Source organism: Triticum dicoccoides, chromosome 6B (genome assembly GCF_002162155.2).
Source record: "Triticum dicoccoides isolate Atlit2015 ecotype Zavitan chromosome 6B, WEW_v2.0, whole genome shotgun sequence".
NCBI lineage: Eukaryota > Viridiplantae > Streptophyta > Magnoliopsida > Poales > Poaceae > Triticum > Triticum dicoccoides.
This window is the reverse complement of record NC_041391.1, coordinates 35,539,763-35,545,764: the sequence shown is the minus strand read 5'-3', so window position 1 is coordinate 35,545,764 and position 6,002 is coordinate 35,539,763. Positions and strand designations below refer to the sequence as shown.

At 37.8% G+C, this 6,002-nt stretch overlaps 1 non-coding gene across 1 annotated transcript; it reads right to left on the bottom strand.

Moving 5' to 3' along the window:
- Window positions 1-3,751: 3,751 nt before the first annotated feature.
- Window positions 3,752-3,825, bottom strand: TRNAR-ACG. Its single transcript has one exon. It is a non-coding gene; the product is annotated as a tRNA-Arg (tRNA).
- Window positions 3,826-6,002: the final 2,177 nt, after the last annotated feature.

The window sequence follows — 6,002 nt, the reverse complement described above, 5'->3', positions numbered from 1 at the left end:
GCCGAATAAAAATAGATCATGATATGATCATGAGACTTGACAAATCGAGATTCGTCTATTCTATATATCTAGAATATATATATTAAGGTATAATACAATAAAGAAATACAAATAAAATAATAAAATATAGTATTATCATATGATAATGGAATCAAATACGCAATATTCACAGAAAAAAGTCTTCGTTTATTGGGAAAGAATCAATATACTTTTAATGTTGAATCGGGATTCACTAAGACAGAAATAAAGCATTGGGTCGAACTCTTCTTTGGTGTTAAGGTGGTAGCTGTGAATAGCCATCGACTACCTGGAAAAGGTAGAAGAATAGGACATATTCTGGGCCATACAATGTATTACAGACGTATGATCATTACCCTTCAACCGGGTTATTCTATTCCACTTCTAGATAGAGAAAAAAACTAAAGGAGAATGAATGAAAAAAGACATAGTTTGGAAGTTAGACCTTTTTATAGGACTCTCTTTCAGTTTCAAAAAAGAGGACGTTTGAAACTTTTAACAAGCGTAATCGTGAGTCAACAAGTGACTCGAACTGTGTGTAAAAAAAGAAGCATTTTTTTACAGAATATATTTCAAACTAAAAATAAAAAATACAATACAATAGTCAATATTCCTTATAATAGATATACTTAATTATATCATAAGAATCTTAAGATATTTTTCGACTAGATAGAAATAGTAAATTTGAATTGAGATGACTTTCGAAATCATGTGCGGTAGCAATACCAAACCAAATACGACGAGTAGTGGGGTCCTGAGCTAAGCCTTGGCTAAACCTGGAAATCTTAATTCCATAATGCCTTTCAAATCCTCCTAGCCACTATCCTACTGCAATAATTCTCGCTAAGAAGAATGCCCATGTCGTGGCAATTCCACCCAGAAGGTAATGGGTTACTCCTACAGCACGTCCTTGTATAATGCTCAAGGCTCTAGGCTGAGTAGCAGGAGCAACTTTTAATTTGTTATGAGCCCAAACGATAGATTCAATGAGTTCTTGCCAATAACCACGGCCGCTGAATAAAAACATTAAACTGAATGCCCAGACAAAATGAGCACCTAAGAAAAAAAGACCATATGCAGATAATGAAGAACCATAAGACTGAATGACTTGCGATGCCTGTGCCCACAAGAAATCTCGAAGCCACCCATTAATCATAATGGAACTCTGTGCAAAGTTTCCCCCTGTAATATGAGTTACCACCCCTTGATCACTTATAGTACCCCAAACATCCGACTGCATTTTCCAACTAAAATGGAAAATGACTACCGAAATTGCATTGTACATCCAGAATAAACCTAAGAAAACATGATCCCACGCGGATACTTGACATGTTCCCCCTCAACCAGGCCCATCGCAAGGAAAGCGAAAACCTAGATTTGCTTTATCGGGTATCAAACGGGAACTCCGAGCAAATAAAACACCTTTCAAAAGTATTAATATAGTCACATGTATGGTAAATGCATGAATGTGATGGACTAAAAAATCTGCGGTTCCTAATGGAATAGGTAACAAAGCCACTTTGCCACCTACTGCTACTAACTCGCCGCCTCCCCACGTTAAGCTAGTACTTGTTGTTGCACCAGGAGTTGTTACGCCAGGCGCAGTAGCATGGATATTTTGTACCCATTGAGCAAAGATAGGTTGTAATTGTATGGTAGTATCCGAAAACATATCTTGTGGACGGCCTAAAGCACTCATGGTTTCATTATGAATGTACAAGCCAAAACTGTGAAAATCTAGAAATATACATACCCAGTTAAGGTGGGATATGATTGCATCGCGGTGTCTAAGGACGCGATCTAATAGATCGTTGTATCGAGTAGTTGGATCATAGTCTCTTACCATAAAAATTGCTGCATGTGCAGCAGCATCGACTATTAGAAATCCGCCAATCCACATGTGGTGTGTGAACAAGGAAAGTTGTGTACCATAGTCAGTAGCTAGGTATGGATAGGAAGGCATAGAATACATATGATGAGCTACAACAATGGTTATAGAGCCTAGCATAGCTAGGTTAAGAGATAATTGAGCATGCCATGACGTTGTTAAGATTTCATAAAGACCCTTATGGCCTTGTCCTGTAAATGGGCCCTTGTGAGCCTCCAAAATATCTTTAAGTCCATGGCCAATACCCCAATTGGTCCTATACATATGACCTGCGATTATGTATCTAAAAGAAGGCCATTCTGCTTGGAGGAGAACCCACCAAGCGTATAGCATTCCCTCACACGAGGATTATGCTTCACCAACCTGCTAGTGCTTATTATCGGGCAAGGACAGCAGAATTTTTACTAGAAGTAGAAGAGTTACACAGAGTTCGCGAAATGATCACAAGGGTTTATGCAGTAAGAACAGGCAAGCCTTTTTGGGTTGTATCCGAAGACATGGAAATGGATGTTTTTATGCCAGCAGACGAAGCCAAAGCTTATGGACTTGTCGATATTGTAGGGGATGAAATGATTGACAAGCACTGCGATACTGATCCAGTGTGGTTTCTAGAAATGTTTAAGGATTGGTAGTGTCCGGATTTCTTGTAAAGTTATTTCACAGCTAAATTCGTGTTTTCCTCGATTTAATAGAAAATAGAAAGACTTCATGATGAGCAATCATCAGGTTAAGATGGATCTAAACCAATCCATTTTTTTCTATAATTTCTTATAAAAACATCCAACCAAATCTCTATACTACTTTTGGTATTTCTTATAAAAATGAAGATCGTGCATTTCAGTCAAATTCAGATCCGTTTTTCGAGTCCATGATATAATATAACCAAATTGGATAGATCTTCCACCTATTTAGCTAAGAAAGAATAGATACAGAGGTGGATAATAGATCGATATGAAGATCATGAGCTGCCCCATAATGAAATCGCGAGTAGTCGCGAATATCTCCTTCTTCCCTAATCCAAGATTGGAGAAAGAAGATCTAAGAGGGACCTATGGAGAATGTAGTCAGAAATCCGTAATAGAGTCCGACCACAACGACCGAATTAATTATCCTCATCGAGAAACTTAGACTACTAAATAGAAAAGATTTGAAAATCATGGCATGGGTCTCCTTTTTTTTCTTTATTTAGAGTTTTCTATATGCACAATTTCTCAATGTTTCGATGAGAATTTCTTGACTTTCCATATATAGAAAGAGATAGACTATAAATGACATCTCTTATGTCAATAAGACCAAAGGGATGGATATTAAATGATAGGAAGTGCTAGGAAGTGAAATAGAATGAAATTAAATAGAGCCACTTTGGGCTTCCCTATGAAATGAGGCATGGAACGGAGCCACTACGAAGAAATTATGGGAGTTACGAAAGAAGCTTCGGACTCATATTGTTCATGGGTTGAGAGCAGGAGTTGAACTCTAGGAGGTCGAATCCCCCCTTGTCCCTCGGTAGCTCAGTGGTAGAGCAGTCGGCTGTTAACTGACCGGTTGTAGGTTCGAATCCTACTTGGGGAGATTTTATTCATTCTTTAATGTAAGAATTTTTATGTAAGAATAAAGAATTGAATTAAAGGGCTTGCTTTGACCCTTAGGAGTAGGTAACCCGTTCGCTATCCTTGTTTCTATTTCTATTGCATTCTATCTCATCGTATCACATTCTGTTCTACGATTCCACTTCGACAAAAGGAAAGATCATACCTAAGTTCAATAGCTTTACGTCCGCTATCCCGATCATGATTTTCCTACCCTCAGGGGGAAAGTAAAGGCCCTTCCCCCTTTGGAAGGCTGTGGGCGAGGAGGGATTCGAACCCCCGACACCGTGGTTCGTAGCCACGTGCTCTAATCCTCTGAGCTACAGGCCCAGCTGTCTCCACTGGATCTCTTCCCGGGGGTACCCCTTCATTTCAGGTTAAGAAGATGGGAAAGCGCCTTTCTCTCTATAAGAACAGTGTGTTCCGAGGTGTGAAGTGGGAGAGAGGGGATGTGATGATTGAGGTTGAATAAGACAACCTTTGCATTTTAGATTTGGATCTTTTTCTTATTTCAAAATAGTGAAAAAGTCAAATAAGAGGTGTTAAGTTTTTTTATTTCATAATCATTATCATTTCTAATTTCATTTTTAAAAAAGATAAAGAACCTATATTATAATTATAATATAATATGAGTTCTGTGATTAATCGTTTGCTATGTCAGTATCTATACGTGTTTATTAAATGTATAAGGTATAAAACCCCTCTTTCTCTAATTTAGAATTAGAAGGAATTCCACTAACAACACAACGTAATTAACTCGATTCGTTAGAACAGCTTCCATTGAGTCTCTGCACCTATCCTTTTCCTTTATATTCTAGTTCGAGAACCCCTTGTTTTCTCAAAACACGGATTTGGCTCAGGATTGCCCTTTTTTAATTCCAGGGTTTCTCTGAATTTGGAAGTTACCACTTAGCAGGTTTCCAAACCAAGGCTCAATACAATCAAGTCTGTGGCGTCTACCGATTTCGCCATATCCCCATTTCCCTCTTCTTTGAGACCAGGATTCCTTGTGTAATTTCATCCATCTCTTAGTTTTTTTTTTGAATCATTGAGTTCATCACTCAACGTAGTCTAGCAGTTCATTTCGACTCTATTTGAGAGACCTCGCTTGCTTATTGCAATTCAGAATTGAATTGATTCTATCCTTGATGTATTTGCAATTCAATCCGAATCAATATACCTCTTTCTATAAGATTTAATGAAAATTGATAAATCATTTAATATAATTGCTATGCTTAGTGTGTGACTCATTATTTTTTTCTTTTTTCTTTTTTTTAAGAAAAAAACTTAGTAATTATAGAAAATTAACTAATAACCAACCTATTGCTTCGTATTGTCGAGATCCTAACTAAGAAACAGTCACTATATGAATAAATACCTCTATCATAAATGAGTAGATGTGTCATATAGTTGTAGCAACTGCAATTTTTTCTCTAAAAAAGAAAAGGGATTCTAGGTTGTGAAGCAAAACTAAAGGGATGTGGATAAAGGGAGGGATGATAGAAAGAAGGATAACTTCCACACCTATCCATTTGTCATTTGGGATAATTTCCCATATAAAGAAAGAAAAAGAGTCAAAGAAAGGATGGGATATGTTTCCCATGTCAAATCAAAAAAGAGAGGTGAAAGATACTATAACAATGTGTATCAGGCTGCCTGTTTCCTTGTAGTTGGATCTCCCACTTTTTGGAATGTTCCAAATTCCACTTGAGCATTCAAATCTGGATCAATACCAGCAAAAACATCTCGGAACAATGTTCTAGCGCCATGCCAAATGTGTCCGAAAAAGAAGAGCAAAGCAAAGGTAGCATGACCAAAAGTGAACCAACCCCTTGGACTTCGAAAAACACCATCAGATTTCAAAGTAGCCCGGTCTAATTCAAAAATTTCCCCTAATTGAGAACGCCTCGCATATTTTTTTACAGTAGCAGGATCAGAATAACTTACTCCATTAAGTTCGCCACCATAGAACTCCACCGTTACGCCTACTTGTTCAACACTATATTTGGATTCTGCTCTTCTAAAAGGAACGTCTGCTCTAACAATTCCCTCCTCATCTACCAAAACAACCGGAAATGTTTCAAAAAAGTAGGCATACGGCGTACAAAAAGCTCACGTCCTTCTTTATCTCTAAAGACGGGATGTCCTAACCATCCAACAGCTATTCCATCCCAATTGTCCATTGAGCCTGCTCTGAATAATCCCCCTTTTGCCGGATTATTACCAATATAATCATAAAAGGCTAATTTTTCGGGAATTTTAGACCAAGCTTCTGATAAACTAAGATTTTCGGCTAAACCATTGCTAACTCTTCGATATATTTCTTGCTGAAAGTATCCCTGATCCCACTGATAACGAGTAGGCCCAAATAATTCGATTGGGGTCGTTGCTGACCCATACCACATAGTTCCAGCAACTACGAAAGCTGCAAAAAAAACAGCAGCGATACTATTGGAAAGTACAGTTTCAATATTGCCCATACGTAATCCTTTATATAGACGTTGAGG